Here is an 18,661-nt window from a genome sequence, read left to right on the forward strand (position 1 = left end):
TATAACTCCTCTATTCCTAGATTTAAAGGAGACATCCTGCCAGCCGGTGGCAGATTGTGGCTTCGCAATTGAGCTGACAGTTGCACTGTTGTGAGTTGTACTGGCAGTAGTAGAGCATACGTTGCCGCTCAAGGAGGAGGTGAATATGTACGCAGACGAGATAGTCGAGCTGGTGGTGGTCAGTGTGAAGGTCGAGCTGCAGTAGGTATTAGAAATACTGGTAGTAGCGATGGCTGGAACTTCACTTAGCCAGCTCTTTGTCAATTCCTTCCGTATCTCTTTAGGGCCAGCGCCAGCAAATAGCTTCATCGCCTCATAATCGACAGATTTTTGCTGTGGATCGTTATCCATATTCAAAATCTGCTTAGCGACGACTCTAACCAGCTAAAAGCTTACAGTTCAAGCAGCAGAGTGTCTAAGACACAAGCGATCGCGTGGCCGCTGGGCAGCGGAGCCCCAATTCGTGCAAACAAATTCACAGTCTTTATTATAAGTTAAAGACATTGAGTTCCACTACAATATCCACTATTTTGGATTAGATTTTAGTTTAAAAATTCACGAACAAAAAACTATAAACTCATAAACTCTGACCTACTTGATTGACTCTGACATCTATTGCTCGAAGTACTATTTCTCCTAAAAACTATTTTTTATTTCTTGGCGTTGTCCTTAGTCAACTGACGGGACATTAGTTCGACTCAAAAATAAAACAACAATTTTACTATATATATTACATATATTACATCAACATATATTATATACACATATATTACCGACATACACTGCGCATATTATCTGCATTCCTTTTAAACATATACCAAAGTTTAAATTGTTTCCCGTCGGCAAATCCAAACCACAAATAATATTTATTCCAAGTGCCGACGCGGAAAAGGCGTTTTGTTTTCCATCAATTTTTTCCGTAAATTTCCAAATTAATTTCCTAGCATTAAATTAAAAGCGTTTTCTTTCTCTTTTTTTAAAAAATAGTTTCTTCAATATTTATTAAATTATTTTTTAATTTTTTTTTGAATATTTTCAATCATCCATAAATAAATAATGCGACCGCCAAATACAAGTCGTTCACCCGACAACATAAGTTTTCGCAGGCGACTATCTTCCCTGGCCGACTTTCCGGGATCTTTTCACAGCCATTTATATCAATAATCCACGGCTGACTCCGGTTGAAAAGTTATTCCATTTAAATGCAAAAACAAGTGGCGACGCGCATGCCATAGTTTCGATTTCGCCTCTCACCAACGAGGGTTTCCGCTCTGCGTGGGAAAACCTAATAGAGCGTTTCGAAAATAAACGATTATTGGTAAACAGTCAATTGAAAATACTGTTTAATGTGCAGTCGATACCACAGGAATCTGGGGCGGCCTTGAAGGTACTGCAAATTACTGTTGAAGGTTGCTTGACTGCCTTAGAACTGTCAGGCATCAACACTGAGAACTGGGACTGCCTGCTGGTATATCTGTGTTCATCCAAGCTCCCGAAGATAACTCTCTCCTTATGGGAGCAGTCGCTACATAAGAAAGCCGACATCCCGACATGGGGAGAGCTGAACCCCTTCCTCACAGAACGTCATCGAACCCTAGAGGCCATCGGTGATGTGAGACCGTCCGTACCAAGTCAGTCGCATTCCAAAGCGATGAACTCAAGTGGGCCATCTAGAAAACTAAATTCCTATGAGACGAAAGTGGCTCCAAAATCGAAAAGTTGCGACTTGTGCAACAAAGACAACCATCCTGTCCGTCTATGTCCGCGTTTTCTCCAAATGTCGGTTGACGACCGGTCAGCCTACATTAAACGGAAGCAGTTATGCTTAAACTGCTTTGCAAAGGGACATAAGCTTCGTGAGTGCAAAAGCACGCACAATTGTTTTATTTGCCGTGGCCGGCATCACACGTTTTTGCACCAAAACAACCTCTTTTCCAGCAATTCAAGCCCTTCAAATCCTGCAAGGCCTATTTCCGCTAATCAGGCCAATTTTGTTCCAAATGAGCAAGCCGGTGTTCAAAATTATTTCGCCACGGGCTCAAGAACTATCCTTCTTGGCACTGCCATAATCAATATTTCCCATCTTGGCACTAACTTTAAGGCACGCGCCCTGATCAACTCCGGATCAGAGGCGACATTCATAACTGAGCGACTGTTCAATCTAATTAGATTGCCATTCCAGGTGGTTCAAGCCCAAGTCTCGGGCTTAAACCAAACAGTAGCTGCTCAGTCCAAGAAGCTCTGCTGTTTCACCATACGATCTCCGACTAGGCCCGCGTTGCAGTTGGAGACGACGGCCTTTGTCCTCCCTCAACTAGCCGGAAATCTGCCTTCCTACCCAATTCCGAAAAATTTCCTTCGGGATCTTCCCGATTTTCCACTGGCGGATTCAAAATTCTATGAGAGCGCACAAATAGATAGATCCTTATCGGAGCCGACATTCTGCCTTCGGTGCTTCTGAGTGGAGCAAAAACCAACATCTGTGGCTCTCTCTTGGGGCAAGAGACCATTTTCGGCTGGGTACTAACTGGGCCAGTGTCAGCCTCAGCCCAAAGCAGAATTTCCTCTTTTTCGACACAGATCTCCCACGCGTACGATAATTCACTGGACATACTACTCACAAAATTTTGGGAGGTGGAGAATATACCAACAAAGTTGGTAAAAGAATCCGATGGAATCCCATGTGCGAGAAGAATTTCCTTCAAACGACCACGAGAAACGAGTGCGGCAAATATGTCGTTACTCTGCCTTTTCGCGACCCAGTACATATCGGTTCCGGGCTAGGGCATTCTAGGTCCTTCGCGTTGGCTCAGTTCTTAAGAAATGAGCAGCGTCTAAAAAGAGATGAGGCCTTGAAAGCGAGATACGATTCGGTGATCCAGGAATATCTCGACTTAAAGCACCTGCGACGTTACATGATTGCAACGCCTATTATATGCCACATCACGCCGTCTTAAAACCGGAAAGCGTAACTACTAACCTCCGTGTAGTATTCAATGCCTCCAGCCCTTCATCGAATGGTACCAGTTTAAATGATATCCTTCATGCTGGCCCTATCTTACAGTCCGACTTGACCATTCAAATTCTGAAGTGGAGCTATTTCCGATACGTGTTCATCTTCAATATCGAAAAAATGTATCGGCAGATCTGGGTAGATCCGAAACACACTCCATTCCAGCGAATACTTTTCCGTAACAATAGAGGGGAAATCAGAGATTTCGAATTGAAAATAGTAACCTTTGGAGTCAATTGCGCACCTTTCCTGGCCATCCGAGTACTGCAGCAGCTAGCAGCTGACGTATAACTCAGCCATCCAAAAGCTAGCAATGTCATTCGAAATTTCATGTATGTGGATGATGTTCTAGCCGGAGCGGACTCCACGGAAGAAGCTCAGCTCATGGTGCAAGAGCTCCGAGACGCTCTGAATTCCGCCGGATTTCCATTGAGGAAATGGACCTCCAACCAAAAGGAAGTTTTAGCGGCCATTCAGAGCAACCATCTTTTAAATACTGATTTTCGATATCGATATCGATGCAGAAAGTACTGCCAAAACCCTCGGTATTCGCTGGAAAGCAACCTCCGACGAATTCTTCTTCGTCCCGCCAGAGTTGGCTATCGAAACGACTTTTAAAAAACGCCAAGTCCTGTCCCAAAATGCCAAATTGTTCGACCCTGCCGGCTGGTTAGCGCCGTTTATCGTTCGAGCCAAAATTTTCATGCAGGAGATTTGGCTGCAGGAACTTGGGTGGGACGAAAACATTCCAAATGAGCTTTTTCAGCGATGGCTTAATTTTCTTCAAAGTTATTCAGTGTTAGAGCAGATACGCATTCCACTCTGGCTATCGTTTCGTCCAGATTTCAAGCACGGACCGACTTGGTTGCAAAATCCACGCAACCAATGGCCAACTCAGGTCGATAACTCTCCATGGTGGTAACCAGTTAATGGCGCACCTCATCCGGTCGAAATACTGGATTCCGAGAATTAAGAACCTGATGAAAGCAGTAGTAAATTCGTGCAAAGTATGTGTGATCCACAAAAAGCGGTTGCAAAGCCAACTGATGGGTGTCCTGCCCAAAGAAAGAGCATCGTTCTCCCGACCATTCACGTATACTGGCATGGATTACGCCGGTCCGTTCGATATAAAGAACTATACGGGAAGAGCATGTCTTATTACAAAGGGGTATGTGTTAGTTTTTGTTTGTTTCTCCACCAAGGCCATCCACTTAGAGCCTACATCTGACTTAACGACCGAAAGGTTTCTTGTCGCTTTTCTTTCTCTCCGAGGAGAGAGCTATATATTCGGCTTCTGTGCTGCTCAGAACTACAATACAAGATACGCTTGGCAGCTTGGCCTCGTGCTCCTTATGAGGATCTGCATTCCGCTGTGCCAACTTCACAGTAGAATGCAATATGTCTGGTCGAGTCGTCATCGCCAGATACAGAAGGGACCCAATCAATGACTGATAAGATTCCTTATTCACACGATCACATCCCTCGTCGTCGCATTTTATCTGATGGCCAGCCTCCAATGGAATACTGCTTGGATTACAATTTTGCATTCCGTAATCGTTAAGGAGTGTCTCCACATACTGCTTGTGCCCAATTTTGATACTTCCAGTTTCACTCTCTCTCTCAATTTCCATGCCAAGGAAATGTTTAAGATCGCCGCCGTCGACCACGTCAAACTTCTTGGAGATAAGCAACTTGATCTCGTTGAGGTCATCTTTGTTGGAGCTCGCTATGATCAAGTTTTCCACGTACACCACAATTAGACCCAGATTGTCATCAACTTTGCGCACGTACAAACAAGGTTCACTAGGACAAGGAGTGAAACCAATCTCCAATAGCACGGCATTCAGTCTCTCGTTCCATTCGCGTCCACTCTGTTTAAGGCCGTACAGTGATTTGTGGAGTCTCAGAACGCGTCTCGGAAACTGCTCATCTATAAAACCTTCAGGTTGCCTCATGTACACCACATCATGTAATTCGCTATTTAGGTACGCTGAAGAAACGTCCATCTGGTGCATGAACATGCCATGTTCAACTGCCAATGCGATGACCAATCTTATTGTGGAGTACCTGGCAACGGGAGAAAAAGTTTCGAAATAATTAATCCCCTGGCGCTGTGCGCACCCTTTGGCCACCAGTCTCGATTTGAAGCGTTTCATGTGGCCATTCTTGTCTCGTTTTAACGCAAAGACCCATCTGCAACCAATAGTCTTCTCGCCTTTCGGTAGGTCAACCAGTGACCAAGTTTTGTTTGCTCGGAGGCCATCCATCTCCTTCTGAACAGAAGCTTTCCATTTATCGCTGTGATCACCGTTCATAGCTTCTTCAAAACTTCCAGGTACAGCAATGTCCTCAATCGTCAGGACATTCAGCATCTGGTATTCTTTGCGAGGTCGTCCTGGGAGACCAGATCGCACTAGCTTCGTTCGTCCCGGAGCTCTTTGTGCTTCTTTTTCTGCAAGCTGCGCGTTTTTCGGATCCACGTCTTCTGGCTCTTGTTCAATACTTGCTCGTTTAACTCCGTTTCACCAGGCAAACCACTTCTGCCCAAGTCATCTTCGAAAAACATGACGTCCCGCACTTCGATCATCTTCCTCTTCTCATGGCTATACAGTCGATACGCCTTTGCCGTTTCGGAGTAGCCAACCAGTATATGCTCCTCACCCTTCGGAGCAAACTTCGTCTTATGTGTCTTGTTCGACACGATGGCTTTGGCACCAAAGACACGGAGGTGCCCAACGTATGGCTTTCTTCCTGTCCATACCTCAAAAGGAGTTAAACCAGGCAACGTTGTTGTTTCTGCACGGTTCCTCAAGTAGGATGCTGTCTTGATCGCTTCAGCCCAAAAACTTTCATCAAGGCCAGCACACAGTAACATGGTACGGGCCATTTCCACTAATGTTCTGTTCGCTCTCTCCGCTACTCCATTTTGTTGGGGGGTGTGCGGCACTGTTAGCTGCCTTTTAATTCCATGACTAATAAGAAACTGTTCAAACAAGCCACTTAAATATTCACGACCATTGTCATTTCTCAAGATTTTCAATTTTTTACCCGTTTGATTTTCTACAAATGATTTGTATTCTTTAAATTTTTCAAAAACCTCATCTCGCGTTTTCATAAAATACACCGTTACGTATCTGGATTTGTCATCAATAAAGGTCACAAAGTAACGTGCACCACCATTTGATTTTTTATTAATCAGGCCACAAATATCGGTATGCACTAGACCCAGAATTTCTTTTGCGCGATTTTCACTGGCCTTTGGAAAATGCTTTACACTAATTTTGCCTTTTGAACACGACTCACAGGCAATGTTTTCGTTAAAATTTAACTTCATGCCTTTCACCTTTTCTTTTATCATTTTATTAAGGCTTCTGAAATTTAGATGTCCGAATCTATTATGCCATAATTGCGATGAATTTTTGTTTTGCGCATTGTAACATTTATTCTTGGCATTCTCAAACAGAAACAAATTTTCACGTTTCTCTGCCTTTAGTATTACAGTTCCGTCATTCTCAATTACACTCGCGCCTTTTTCTGAGAATTTCACGCAAAAACCTTTTTCGATCGCCTTCGACGCTGACATAAAATTATATTGAAGTTCCTGTACATAAAGAACATCAACCAGCTTTATTTCGAATTCGCGCCATTTCACAATCACTGTGCCACGGCCAACGGACTCAATACAGTTATTTCCCGCCAATAGAATACGCTCTTTATGTTCTTTAAATTCCGAAAAAATGTCTCGCTCACAACACAAATGAGCAGTGGATCCACTATCGAGACACCATGTACCGCGCGACATTTCACTCACACTTGAGCCATAACACACTGCAGAATATGATCTCTGCTTTTTATTATTTTCAGTTTTTCTTTCTCTACAATTAACAGCTTTGTGGCCGCGCTGCCCACACGACCAGCACTCAAACGATTTTACACTTTGCTTTTGACGTCGTTCGTAGGAACCTTTATTTTTCGTATTGCTCTTCGAGGTAGACTGTTCAACCCGAGTCACGTATGCCCCTTTCTTCGAGAAGCTTCAATCTTACAGTTGAAAACGTGTGTGAAGTATCGCGTGTTTGCATGGCAACTACGAAATTTTCAAAGCATTTTGGAAGTCCAGTTAGCAGCATATTCACTTTTAGGTTATCACCTAGTAAAATATCGAGTTCTTCCAATTTTCCACAAATTTCTACAAATGAATTCACATAGTCTGTCACATTATCACCTTGCTTCATTTTTAAGCGAATGAGTTTTTGATAGAGCTGCATTTGAATTAACGGTCCGACCGGCTTATGTATTTTTTCTAAAATGTTCCACGCTTCCTTTGCAGTCACACACGACCTAATGTGCATCATTGGAGACGGTTTTAGATGCAAAATTATGCTCGACAGAGCTTTCGAGTCTTTAGTGTTCAATTTCGTAGGCTCTGGCGCATCATCGGGTTCCTTCACACTACCACATACCACGTCCCATAAATCTGAAGCTATCAGAACACTACGCATGGACATTGACCAAATGTCATAATTGCTCTCATCGAGCTTATCAATGTTGACCGTAATACTCATTTTGAATTTTCTTTTTTCGTAAAGACAAATTCACTTTTAATAGTCACTTTCCGAATCTTCTTTTTCGTACAGACAAATCCACTCGAGTTACCGCACCAAACTTGTGTCTGGGCCCATAACCTATTAAACGTGTTTACAGCGCAGAGGTTTATTGGTAACTGAATTCAAATTATGTATACTTGCTGCACACAGGCGTCAAAATATGCGAACAAAGAGTGATCGCCGATTAGTAACGAAAACACTCAAAAAGGAATTAACCGTTGCTCGCGGGCAATTTGAGTGTTTGAGAACACAAGTTTCTTATATACATACATCGTTGTTTATTATACATATATGTTCATTATATATTCAACAGGGACAAACCAACAGGTACGGCTCCACTTACATAAACACATTCAAACACAATAAACATTTTACTGCCACCATGAATGAAGGCTACATAAGCTTCAGCACCATAATCCTGAAGATATCTATTTAATATATTTGAGTCTCGTTCGTTATCGGAATTAACCAGACAAATCACTCCACGAACTAAGAACGGCCATGCACCACCCATAAATTCGAGAAAGAGCTATCAATCTTTCTTACACACTTATGTTCGGACCTGGTAAGTTTTCCCTTGTTGAGTCAAATTAAGCCGCAGGCTCCACTCCTGGTGGTGCCCTTCCGTCAATTCCTTTAAGTTTCAGCTTTGCAACCATACTTCTCCCGGAGCCCAAAAGCTTTGGTTTCCCGGGAAGCGACTGAAAGAGCCATAAAAGTAGCTACACCCAATTGCTAGCTGGCATCGTTTATGGTTAGAACTAGGGCGGTATCTGATCGCCTTCGAACCTCTAACTTTCGTTCTTGATTAATGAAAACATCTTTGGCAAATGCTTTCGCTTAAGTTAGTCTTACGACGGTCCAATAATTTCACCTCTCGGGTCGTAATACTAATGCCCCCAAACTGCTCCTATTAATCATTACCTCTTGATTTGAAAACCAATGAAAGCAGAACAGAGGTCTTATTTCATTATCGCATGCACAGAATATTCAGGCATTTGAAGCCTGCTTTAAGCACTCTAATATGTTCAAAGTAATAGTACCGGCCCACAATAACACTCGTTTAAGAGCACTAGTGCAGGTTTTTAAATAGGAGGAACATATGAAAAAATACAAGTATTTAATCACATATAAGAACTCCACCGGTAATACGCTTATATACATAAAGGTATAGTACTAACCACAATTGTAAGTTGTACTACCCATATGAAGCACAAATTCAACTACGAACGTTTTAACCGCAAAAACTTTAATACACGATATTGGAGCTGGAATTACCGCGACTGCTGCCACCAGACTTGCCCTCCAATTGGTCCTTGTTAAAGGATTTAAAGTGTACTCATTCCAATTACAGGGCCTCGGATATGAGTCCTGTGTTGTTATTTTTCGTCACTACCTCCCCGAGCTGGGAGTGGGTAATTTACGCGCCTGCTGCCTTCCTTAGATGTGGTAGCCGTTTCTCAGGCTCCCTCTCCGGAATCGAACCCTGATTCCCCGGTTCCCGTTGCAACCATGGTAGTCCTAGATACTACCATCAAAAGTTGATAGGGCAGACATTTAAAAGATCTGTCGTCGGTACAAGACCATACGATCTGCATGTTACCTAGAGTTCAACCAATATAACGATCTTGCGATCGCTTGGTTTTAGCCTAATAAAAGCACATGTCCCATAAGGTTCATGTTTTAATTGCATGTATTAGCTCTAGAATTACCACAGTTATCCAAGTAACTATTAACGATCTAAGGAACCATAACTGATATAATGAGCCTTTAAGGGTTTCACTTTTAATTCGTGTGTACTTAGAAATGCATGGCTCAATCTTTGAGACAAGCATATAACTACTGTTAGGATAGAAAGAAGAATAAGAAATAAAAAAATAGTTTTTAGGAGAAATAGTTTCACGACTTTATTCTTTGAATCTCAGCTTAAGACTAAAAATGCAAATTGGATTGAAGAGAAGCCTCAGTATTTGAACAGTATTTGTATTTCAGGAGAGCCTCGCTCTTGGGATCTTAGGATTAGGACACTTTGAAAGAGGGCAGTCAAATCTGCTTTGGTCAGGCTTTAGGATGTTTACAAGAACGGCTGCGCTGCCAAAGATAAACGAATGCTGCGCAGCTGGGATACATTATGGAAAATTACTAGAGTGCATTACTGTTTTCTTTGAAATAATAGAAGTGGCTGGTTTGGACCACCCAAATACGTCACTCCCCTTCCCTTAAAGAGCCTATACTTGGGCTGGGATTGATGGATATAGTGTGGGAAATAGAGTTTCTTCTATTTCTGTTTGTTGTGGTGTGTTTTGATTTTTTCTTATTTTAAGTTTTGCATACAGCATCATAAATGGTTTAAATGATACATATCTTAAATATAAGTACAACAAAATTAGTGCAATTATTACAATGATCATTCGTATGTAAAGTGTAATATTGTTCTCTGAAATCATCTCAACAATGTCGTTGTGTTCTACAATTTTTATTTTTGTTATATTAAGTGGTGTGTATAGTGGTGTCAAATCTATTTCTGGTTTTAACAATTGATTTTAATTGATTTCTATTTTGCATTGCGTTACTCTTATCATTTATCATTTTGGTTCCTTCTATTTTTATTTTATTAATTGAATTTTGTCAATTTTGGTTAAGAATTGTTTGGGTTAAGTTCCAGGTTACAATTGTGTTTGGTTCTATGTATTTTATTATTTCGTTCGTGTGTACTGGTTTAAAGTTACAAATTGTATTTAAGTGTTTAATAATATTGATGACACATTCATTTTTTACTTCTTTATTTTCGGTATTATAAACTTTATTTTTTTTTTTCAAAATATGATTGTGTGTCTGTGTAATCTAGCTCATAGCCGTTGGAGTCTGGGTAAGGGATTATTTTAATTGTGTTTATTAGAGAAAGATAAATGGGTATGTGGGATATGATTAATACTTGGTTATCATTGTAGTTAATCCAAGTGGATGTTTTAATGTTTAAAATGTTTTGGCTGTTCATATTTTCAAGTTTGTCGTAGTTTAGTAATTTGGGGTTAAACAGTCCAAGTCTGGAAAGCTGCATAGCCATTTCCAAATCTTCTACGTATTCCGTAAACTGCATTAGTTCGAACAAAAGACTGTCAATGATGGTGTGGTTATTTTCATAATTCTGTATCTTTCGCATTCCTTCATTTATCAATCGTATGGCGTCGCTGAGTTCATGTAATTTTACTGAGCTATGTGCATTGATTTCAAGTTTTTTTTGTTTTTCGACTCGATCATTTTCATCTAGTGTTCCAAATAGTTATTTAAAAGCTGAACCCACAATGTTAATAAGACCCCTTTTGTTTCTATGTTTCAGGGTAATTCCGGCTAGTTCTCTTTTTATTTTATTGTATAAAAATTTGATCTGGGGTGCATGGTAATCGGTTCGTAGTCTTTGCTCAAAATAGTCAACCACGATGTCTATTTCAGTTAAATTGATTTTTAAGGAATGATGTTCAAAGGAGGATGGTATCTGGACTGGCTTATCAGAGAAAAGGAGATATCCGTGGTTGGTGTCAGTATTATTAATTTGAATTTGTTGTCCATGAACAGCTGTGATCAGTATAAACAATAGTGTTATCGGGTACCAGGTGCCTGTGAAATTGAGAGTTTATTAATTTTCTTTTTATTTTTGAATTGTGTTTTGTAGTAGTGCGTAACTCTATTTCTATTAGTGATTTTGTAATGGTCAGGGTCTGTCTGTTCTACATTTTTGGTTGGTTTAAATGGGTTTTCTAATTTGCCTTTCTGTAGTGGACCTTTTCTGTAATTAGTGTCAATATTAAATTCCTGTCTGTCTTCATTTATTTTGTCTATTTTCTTTTCTTTAATTTTTTAAGTGTCTAATATTGGATGCCCAGCGTATAAGAAAATTTGAGCAGGTGTCTGTCCAGTAGTGTCATGTTTAATTTTATGGTTGTATGTGTAGAGGATTGTTTCTACCTTTGCTTAATTTTACTTCTTCATCATCAGATGAATTGATTATACGAATTTTTTCATTTATTGTTTTGTGTAATCTTTCGACGTCTGCTACCCCGTTTTTTGCTGTATTGAGCTGTAATTCGACTTCTTCTTCCTCAAGCCATCGCTTCAAAGCTAAACTGGAGAAAGCTTCGTCTCTGTCTGCCTTTAGTAATTTGGGTTTACCTAGTTGATTAAAAATGCGCATTAATGCGTTTCTGCATTCTATCCAGTCCTTAGTTTTAATTTGCTGAAGTGTAGCGAATTTAGAACAAATATCAATGCAACTGATGTAATGTTTTCCCTCAGATGAATAAATATCTACTACAAATTTTTTTCGGCAATGTTCCGTGTTGGGTGTGATTTTTAAAGGCATTTTGGTGTTTCTATGTTCTGTTTTGGCCAAACTGCATATGTTGCATTCGTTTATTATATTCTGAATTAATAGTTGGCTATTTGGAGAGAAGTGATTTTCTTTAAATAATTTTGTCATTTTCTGTATACCAGGGTGTAAAAGTTTTTCATGTGATTGAAGTATGATTTCTTTGAATTCGGCGTAAGAACCAACGTTCTTTAATAGGAAAAGACTGCGAATTACTTTTGTGTAGGTGGTATTAACAATTTCTATGTGTGCTCTTTGAATAATTTCAAAATCTACATCGCTCTCAATATAAATGGTAATGTTTCTATGGATAAAGTGATCGAGTAAAATTTGTTTGGCGTTTTCAAGTGTCATTACATCATATTGAATTGTGGTAATGGAGTTACCGAATATTTTTGAATGCTCTACTTTTTTTTTATCGGATTTAATAAAGATTATTTGTTTTTTTAAATAATTTATTGGTTTTTCTGTTAAATGGATAAGGTTGCTATTGTCTTCTTCTGCACTATGTTGAGTAGCTTCACTATGATGATTTTCTTCAATTTTAATTCTTGATAATGCATCGGCAACTGAATTTTCTTTCCCTTTAATATAATCTATTTTAAATTGGTATTCGCTTAATCTAACTCTCCATCTTTCTAACTTAGCATTCGGTTCCTTTAAGTTATGAAGCCATCTAAGAGGTTGATGGTCACTGGCAATGAGAAATGGTCGCCCTAGTAAATAATGTCTGTTTTTGTGGCCCAAACTATGGCGAGTAATTCTTTTTCGATAGCACTGTAATTTAATTCGTGATCGTTAAGTGTTCTACTAATAAAAGATATAGGATGACCGTTTTGAGAAAGGACAGCCCCGAGGGCCAAGTTACTTGCATCTGTGGTTAAAACAAATTTCTTTTCAAAATCAGGTAATTGTAAAATTGGGTCACGAATTATCAAAGCCTTAAGTTTTTCGAATGCATCTATGTACTCAAGTTTTTGTGTATCTATCTTTGCTCCTTTTTTTAAGCAGCTGGTCATAGGTTTTGCAATGTCTGCGTAATTTGGAATAAATTTGCGATAATAACCTGTTAATCCAAGGAAAGCTCTTATCTCTTTTACTTTTGTCGGAATTGGGTATGAAACTATGGCTTTAACTTTAATAGGATTTGGTTTAATACCATCAGGGGTAACTATGTGACCAAGAAAGTTAGCTTCCTTTTTTAAGAACTCACATTTGTCTAGTTGCAATTTTAAATTTGCATCTGCAAGCTTTGAAAAAACTAATTGTATTGAATTTAAATGTTCTGTAAGGGATGTTGAAAAAATTATAATATCATCCAGATACACCAAACAGTGTTTGTTAAGCAACGGTCGAAGGATATTATTCATGCACCTTTGAAAAGTAGCGGGTGCATGCCTAAGGCCAAATGGCATTCGAAGGTATTCGTAATGACCGCTTTTGGTGGAGAACGCAGTTTTAGAAATTGATTCTTCATCCATTTCTATTTGATGAAATCCTTTTGCCAGATCGATCGTTGTAAAATATTGGCGTTTACCCAGTTTGCCAAGAATTTCGTCCATATTTGGAATTGGATATCTGTCAGGTATGGTTATTTCATTCAGCTTTCTATAATCAATTACTACAATATACTTATTTATGCCAGAAACATCCGGTTTTTTAGTACGACCCAAGTAGGACTATTGTATGGCGAATTACTTTCTCTAATTAATCCCTTATTCAGCATTTCCTGTACTTGGTTTTCTACTACTTGTACTTCTACTTCGATTTCGTGTGTTTGCGCAAGTGGGTATTGTTTCGAATAAATCGGGGAGTTATGTGTCGTATTTAGTACGTGTTTAATTGTATTTGTAAATGTTAATTTTTCTCCCTCCTTATATTCAAGATTTCTAAATTTATTTAATAAGCCTTTTAACTTAAACGTTTCCTCCTGATTTAGGTAATCTAATCGAAACTGTGAAAAATCTAATTTTTTTATTGATTCCTGATCTGAGCTTGCAATTGATTCTGGTGTCCTTTGGATATACAAATTTTGGTTTCTTTCGGATTCTGAAGTAATTAATTTGTATGTTTGATCAAAAAGGGTAACTTTATCATTTTTGTAATTAATAACTGATTGAGCATTTTTCAACAATTTTCTGCCAATTAGCATATCGTAATTATTAGAAAATCTGTGCACATAAAATGGTTCGGTTTTTTTGAAAATACTATTTCTGGGTAACATAATCAAGTCGTTCAAGGTAATAGGGCCATTTGATGTTAAAACTTCACATCTACTATTTTGAATGGGAAGACAAAATATATTTTCATTGATCATATTAATTGTTGATCCTGTGTCTAGAAGGCATTTGTATGAGCGCCCTTTGTATATTATTTTTATGTATTCGTATTTTCCGGGGCTGTTAACCGAAAATTTTCGTTTAGTTCAGAATTATTTTGGGTTTGTTTGTTATTAATTTGTACAGATTGGACTTGTTGTTGCCCTTCATTAATGAAGCCATGATTTTGATACGGATTGTATTGATTTTGGTTATAATACTGTTGCTCGTAATAATTAGGTTGGACTTGTTCGAATTCATGCGCGTCTTGGAATCTAATTTCGTCAATAGACATTTTAGTTTGTTCACTGTCCGATGGTCTTAGTCGTTTATTAATCGGGAAGTTAGTATTTTTATGTGTAGAGGGTTGTTGTAGTCGAGGGTATGTATTTCCTCTAAAATGCGTTGTTTGGGGATTTTGGGCTTTGTTGGGATATTGTTGGAAAGGATTTTTTTTAATAATGGGTTGTGTGTTTATGTATTGGTTGGGTCTGAAATCATTAGGTGCGTGCCACATGGGTGTGTTGTTAGTCATCTGCTGTGTATAGCTAGGTCTAAATGGTTGAATGTATTGATTAAAATTAGGTTGGAATGGTTGGGAATAGTAACTTGGTCGATATTGAGTTTGAACATTTGTATTGAATTTTTGTGCTTTCGAATTCTGATTAGAATTTGAATTTGTATTACGATATTCTGGGTTTTTATAAAATTCAAAATTAATGTGTTCTTCATAAATTCCCTCATTTTGTGCAATGATAATTAAGGATCTTAAGTCTGTAATATCGTGATGGGCTAAAATAGTGAATAATTGTATTGGTAGTTTCCTTATCAGTATCTTAATAGATGCTTTAATAGCCTGAATATAAATAAGAAAATCCGAAAATCCGACTTCGATATTCGGAAGTCCCAAAGATCGTGTAACCTGTCCGTCCAAGTTCCTTTCGATGGCTCCCAGTAGAACCCCTGTTGTCGGACATCATTTGTTTGGTAGAGCGAAATTACGTAATCCACTCTGCTGACAAAGGTGTGAAGGGTTTCTGGATCACCCTTGAATGGCATAATGTCTTTAAGGTGCCGACGGGCTTCGGCAAGGTTGATGTCGCTCAGCGCAACGATTTGGGGTGCGGCAATAATTGGTTGTGACATTTTTATTGTAAAATTTTTAAATTTTGTGTTTTGTTTTTTTTTTTTTTGTTTTGTTTCGGATTCAATGTTATTATTATTTTTAAGCTTTCTAGTTTCACTTTTTTTTTTTATTTTTTGTAAATTTTTGTGTTGTATTATTAAAATTCTATATTGTTCTTTTTTTTATTTTTATATGTTGGTTTTAAAACTTAATTGCCTTTGGACTTAATGTTTTTGTTTCGTATTTCACTTCCACTTATTATTGGATAACCGAATTGTAATTATAATCCAAGTTGAAGAGTTTTCACGAATTTATTTTGGGAGATGCTTCGAGCACTGGACTATAAAATTTAACTTATTTTCCACTCGAAGGTTCTTTTTTCGGATACTTTTGTATCCTACCGACTGCGCCAGTAAAATTGTTGTTTTATTTTTGAGTCGAACTAATTTCCCGTCAGTTGACTAAGGACAACGCTAAGAAATAAAAAAAATAGTTTTTAGGAGAAATAGTTTCACGACTTTATTCTTTGGATCCCAGCTTAAGACTAAAAATCAAATGCAAATTGGATTGAGGAGAAGCCTCAGTATTTGAACAATATTTGTATTTCGGGAGAGCCTCGCTCTTGGGTCCTTAAGATTAGGTAGCGTTGAAAGAGGGCAGTCAAATCTGCTTTGGTCAGGCTTTAGGATGTTTACAAGAACGGCTGCGCTGCCAAAGATAAACGAATGCTGCGCAGCTGGGATACATTATGGAAAATTACTAGAGTGCATTACTGTTTTCTTTGAAATAATAGAAGTGGCTGGTTTGGACCACCCAAATACGTCACTCCCCTTCCCTTAAAGAGAAGCCTATACTTGGGCTGGGATTGATGGATATAGTGTGGGAAATGGAGTTTCTTCTATTTCTGTTTGTTGTAGTGTGTTTTGATTTTTTCTTATTTTAAGTTTTGCATGCAGCATCATAAATGGTTTAAATGATACATATCTTAAATATAAGTACAACAAAATTAGTGCAATTATTACAATGATCATTCGTATGTAAAGTGTAATATTGTTCTCTGAAATCATCTCAACAATGTCGTTGTGTTCTACAATTTTTATTTTTGTTATATTAAGTGGTGTGTATAGTGGTGTCAAATCTATTTCTGGTTTTAACAATTGATTTTAATTGATTTCTATTTTGCATTTCGTTACTCTTATCATTTATCATTTTGGTTCCTTCTATTTTTATTTTATTAATTGAATTTTGTCAATTTTGGTTAAGAATTGTTTGGGTTAAGTTCCAGGTTACAATTGTGTTTGGTTCTATGTATTTTATTATTTCGTTCGTGTGTACTGGCTTAAAATTACAAATTGGATTTAAGTGTTTAATAATATTGGTGACACATTCATTTTTTACTTCTTTATTTTCTGTATTATAAACTTTATTTATTTTTTTTCAAAATATGATTGTGTGTCGGTGTAATCTAGCTGATAGAGTTGGAGTGGAAAGATAAATGGGTATGTGGGATATGATTAATACTTGGTTATCATTGTAGTTAATCCAAGTGGATGTTTTAATGTTTAAAATGTTTTGGCTGTTCACATTTTCAAGTTTGTCGTAGTTTAGTAACTTGGGGTTAAACAGTCCAAGCCTGGAAAGCTGCATAGCCATTTCCAAATCTTCTACGTATTCCGTAAACTGCATTAGTTCGAACAAAAGACTGTCAATGATGGTGTGGTTATTTTCATAATTCTGTATCTTTCGCATTCCTTCATTTATCAATCGTATGGCGTCGTTGAGTTCATGTAATTTTACTGAGCTATATGCATTGATTTCAATTTTTTTCTGTATTTCGACTCGATTATTTTCATCTAGTGCTCCAAATAGTTATTTAAAAGCTGAACCCACAATGTTAATAAGACCCCTTTTGTTTCTATGTTTCAGGGTAATTCCGGCTAGTTCTCTTTTTATTTTATTGTATAAAAATTTGATCTGGGGTGCATGGTAATCGGTTCGTAGTCTTTGCTCAAAATAGTCAACCACGATGTCTATTTCAGTTAAATTGATTTTTAAGGAATGATGTTCAAAGGAGGATGGTATCTGGACTGGCTTATCAGAAAAAAGGAGATATCCGTGGTTGGTGTCAGTATTATTAATTTGAATTTGTTGTCCATGAACAGCTGTGATCAGTATAAACAATAGTGTTATCGGGTACCAGGTGCCTGTGAAATTGAGAGTTTGTTAATTTTATTTTTGAATTGTGTTTTGTAGTAGTGCGTAACTCTATTTCTATTAGTGATTTTGTAATGGTCAGGGTCTGTCTGTTCTACATTTTTGGTTGGTTTAAATGGGTTTTCTAATTTGCCTTTCTGTAGTGGACCTTTTCTGTAATTAGTGTCAATATTAAATTCCTGTCTGTCTTCATTTATTTTGTCTATTTTCTTTTCTTTAATTTTTTAAGTGTCTAATATTGGATGCCCAGCGTATAAGAAAATTTGAGCAGGTGTCTGTCCAGTAGTGTCATGTTTAATTTTATGGTTGTATGTGTAGAGGATTGTTTCTACCTTTGCTTAATTTTACTTCTTCATCATCAGATGAATTGATTATACGAATTTTTTCATTTATTGTTTTGTGTAATCTTTCGACGTCTGCTACCCCGTTTTTTGCTGTATTGAGCTGTAATTCGACTTCTTCTTCCTCAAGCCATCGCTTCAAAGCTAAACTGGAGAAAGCTTCGTCTCTGTCTGCCTTTAGTAATTTGGGTTTACCTAGTTGATTAAAAATGCGCATTAATGCGTTTCTGCATTCTATCCAGTCCTTAGTTTTAATTTGCTGAAGTGTAGCGAATTTAGAACAAATATCAATGCAACTGATGTAATGTTTTCCTCAGATGAATAAATATCTACTACAAATTTTTTTCGGCAATGTTCCGTGTTGGGTGTGATTTTTAAAGGCATTTTGGTGTTTCTATGTTCTGTTTTGGCCAAACTGCATATGTTGCATTCGTTTATTATATTCTGAATTAATAGTTGGCTATTTGGAGAGAAGTGATTTTCTTTAAATAATTTTGTCATTTTCTGTATACCAGGGTGTAAAAGTTTTTCATGTGATTGAATTCGGCGTAAGAACCAACGTTCTTTAATAGGAAAAGACTGCGAATTACTTTTGTGTAGGTGGTATTAATAATTTTGCTCTTTGAATAATTTGAATTATTATTGGATAACCGAATTGTAATTATAATCCAAGTTG

At 37.8% G+C, this 18,661-nt stretch overlaps 1 long non-coding RNA gene across 1 annotated transcript; it reads left to right on the top strand.

Moving 5' to 3' along the window:
• Positions 1–12,114: 12,114 nt before the first annotated feature.
• On the top strand, positions 12,115–18,601 carry LOC116802454. The gene is made up of 3 exons (XR_004362748.1): positions 12,115–12,160; positions 13,572–13,576; positions 18,539–18,601. It is a non-coding gene; the product is annotated as an uncharacterized LOC116802454 (long non-coding RNA).
• The last annotated feature ends 60 nt before the right edge of the window (positions 18,602–18,661 follow it).

Source organism: Drosophila sechellia, unplaced genomic scaffold, assembly GCF_004382195.2.
Source record: "Drosophila sechellia strain sech25 unplaced genomic scaffold, ASM438219v1 U_12, whole genome shotgun sequence".
Classification (NCBI taxonomy): domain Eukaryota; kingdom Metazoa; phylum Arthropoda; class Insecta; order Diptera; family Drosophilidae; genus Drosophila; species Drosophila sechellia.